Source organism: Mastomys coucha, unplaced genomic scaffold, assembly GCF_008632895.1.
Source record: "Mastomys coucha isolate ucsf_1 unplaced genomic scaffold, UCSF_Mcou_1 pScaffold11, whole genome shotgun sequence".
Taxonomy (NCBI): Eukaryota; Metazoa; Chordata; class Mammalia; order Rodentia; family Muridae; genus Mastomys; species Mastomys coucha.
Window position 1 is genome coordinate 26,635,080 of NW_022196893.1, and position 3,639 is coordinate 26,638,718.

A 3,639-nucleotide genomic window follows, 5' to 3' on the forward strand; every position below is an offset into this window, starting at 1 on the left:
CCTGCAGTCTAGAAGAGATGATGTATTCGGTTTTGATCTAAAGAAGAAGCGCTTGGGGCTGAAGAGATGACTCGGTGGTTAGCTATGCTTGCTGCTCTTAACAGAGGACCTGAGTTCACTTACAAGCACCTAGCTCACAACCCACTGTTAACTCCAGCTCCAGGGGATGAGATGCCTTCTGGCCTCCACAGGCACCTATAACACAAGTGTGCATGCCTACAAAGGGACATCTCTTTCTTTCTTTCTTCCTTCCTTCCTTTCTTTTTTTCTTTCTTTCTTTCTTTCTTTCTTTTTATCTTATTCCCTAACTAAAACCAATGGGAGACTGGGCATACAAAAGGCATATTGAGGGAGAGGGTAAGAAGGGAGGGAGGAGAGAGAGAGAAAGAGGGGGAAGGGAGGCGGGCCTTTAACTACAAGGCTTTAAAAACGTCTCATTTTGGAAACTATCAGCTATCAATGGAGTGTTAAAACTGTGATTCCAATTAACACTTACTCTCCTTGCCTAACTTAGACAGATTTATTTAGGATAAGACTTCATTAGAGTTTTTGCAAAGTTGGAGTCAAATGTATAGTTCTACTCCTTGCCCCTAAAAATAAGTTGGGCTTGGTTTCAGTTTACTTATATGCCTATTTTGAGTTGCCAGCTTAGAAAGCTAATTTTCCTTTTAAGATTTCATCTTTTGAGGACCATCAAGATGGTTCAGTGGATAAACGCAGTTGCCACCAAGCTTGGTGTCCTAAGTTTGATCTCTGGAACCCATGTGGTTAGAGAGAACTGACTTCCAAACATTGTCCTCTGGCTTCCACCCAAGTGCCATGGAACACACACACACACAACACAAGCACAATTTGTTGCTACTGTTTCAATTCCTCTCAGTAAATTGATTACTTTATACCTTGCTGACACTGAATAAATACTATACTTATTATAAAGATCCCTTCTCAGAGACCACCTCCGGCAGCCAAATCCATGGAGCTGTTGTCATTGCTTTCTAATACGATAGACAGCTTTACCACCATGGTAACTGAGCAAAATTTATTTGCAAGGCTGATACACACCGTCAATATACATCCACTTATTGCCAGCAGACCTTCATGAAATATTTAATGTATTGAAGGTCGTGGTTCTGGGAACCTGGAGAAAAGATCTAGTCATTGCCCTGTAGGAACTCTCAGCCTAGTGGTGCTAGAAAGGCCGTGTCTGTGAGAGGATTTCACACTGGAGGGACTATGTGAGGTAGAGCCTTCTGGAAGTCTCTGACATAACTACAGTAGTATTTGAAGGGAGCATGTGAAGTTGTAACTATTGAGATGAGTGGCGGAAGAGGTTAGATGGCCTCTGTCATTCCTTCCTGGTATCTTCCATCTCTTCCCAGTGGTTGTGCCAGGCATGGAAGCATATGCTTTATCCACATTAACTCATTTACACTATCTTCATGTGACCATTGGGGTGGTACTGTTGCTTAGCCCAGTGTTGCCGGAGTAGTACAGAGACAAAACTATACTAAGGCTGAGCTAAATCCTAAGTGAGGATTCTACAGCTTTGCTCTTAACCATTTAGTTTGACTGGGTCCCTCTTTGTGAGCCTAGGGTCCCTGCTGGATTGTCACCTATGTCTCTGTGCAAGTGAGGATGAAAAGCAGGCCTTCCTTTTTCTTTGGTGGACAATAACAAAGAAGATCTGAATCAAGACTGACTGTTCCCTCAGCCAGTGCACACACCACTGTTGGAAAAATCTAGATACAAAATGATAGGGAATTTAATAACATTGGTGAGAAGAAGAAAGGAATCGCAGAGACTCACATTGCAAAGGTTGAGTCTATGACTGGAGCTCTGAACTAGGGCCAGGTGCCTCCTCCTCAAAGGATATTTGATAGTCTCTGGAGATTTAGAGGACAGATAGAACATGTGACAAGGACATGTCTCCTAGGGTTTTGTGAATAGAGGTGAGGGATTCCACTAGGCATCCTCCAGCCTAACTATTGAAGTGTGCTAGTCTGAACTGTGGCTAGCTCCCACAGCACAGAATTATCTGCTCTGACAACTGTCAGTGTCACAGCCAAGTGAAGCTTGATCATGGAGGACAGCGGGATTGGTGGCTTCTGCTTTTGTGGTTTGATGACTCAGAGACAACTCTCTTGCTAGCCTGGGGACTTGCAGGATGGGGTCAAGTTTTACACTGGGAAGTTGATCTAAAATGTAGAGAGGTGTTCTGTTGTCTGTGAAGTCTTCTTGGGTGAATACAGGGTAAGAAGAGAAATCAAGAAGAGAATGGTGGGGAACGCCAACATTTGAAGAGAGAGATAGCCAAAAGGAAACAAACTATGAGCAAGCCTGGAAAGCAACAAGGACTTGAAGGAAGAAATCCTTACAATGCAAACATCAGTGCCTGGAGAACTCTGCCTTCATAAATGGATGGATACTCATGAAAAAACAAGAGGCTGCAAGTTCTCTCTATATATCCCCCACCCTCACTTTGCCTTTCTTCCAAGTGATGGCACGGGAAGGCTTTGGCAAGATGCTTGATATTAGATCTCTGTAGCCTCCAGCACACTGAGAAATATATTTCTTTATTTTATAAATTACCCAGTGTGCTGTTCTGTTGTAAAAAAAAAAATTCAAATAGACTAAGTCAGAAAGTTAGAGACGATGATGTCAATGATGATGCTTCAACACAAAGGATGGTTAGGAAGGACTATATGCCTAGCGCTTTCCTTTTCAAAAAGATGACCAGACACAGTGCACCTATCCCCCTTATAGGATGGGTTATGTCTGATGAAATCCAGGTAGACATGATTTTTTTTTGCTGCCCTCTTTTTCACTTTAGATGTAGAGATCTAGCTGAGAACCACCACCAGTCCCTAGGGAATGCTGATGCCAAAGGCAGAATTAGCCAGAGACCAATGGTGTCAGTGGGACATACACTTTGTGTATCAGAAACACCATTATAAGAATAACTATCAAATAAATGGTTATGATCACCAAGAAGTAAGATTGTCAAAGCCTGTAGCTAGGGACTCATCAGCCCAAAGGTAGAGGAAGCTTCTAGTGTTGTTTTGTTACAGGGACAAGTTGTACGATGGTCTTTTAAATACTTGTGATTTTATCCATAGATTTGCACTGTACCCAACCTTGGCAGAGAAGCTTCTTGTTGCTAGGCAGAGATTAATGCAGAAACATATAACTGATCTAAATGCTGAGACTCAGTAACTATGAGTATTATGGAGCATCTGTACAGACACTCTCCATCCACCCCAACTCCAAGGCTCAGAGAGCAACATGGAAGCAGGGTGTCAGTGGTGGGGGGGTGGTCTGAGAAGTGAAACTCACCTCCACTGTGGTTCTCTGCACAAGGTCATACCATGATCAGGATGAGGTTGAAAAGTACTCCCAAAGCCCCACCCCTAGTTGAAGAGCTATATGCAGTTGTTGGCTACTATGAAAGGAAGAGTCATTTTTCTTTTTCTTTTTTTTTTTTGAGTCATTTTTCTTTAAGGAGTGGCAATTGCAGGTTGTCAATGTCCCATTAAATGTTTCCAGTGCCATAGGCAAATGTGCAACATTGGTTGGACTCAATGCATTTCTAGAAGAAGAAGAAGAAGAAGAAGAAGAAGAAGAAGGAGGAGGAGGAGGAGG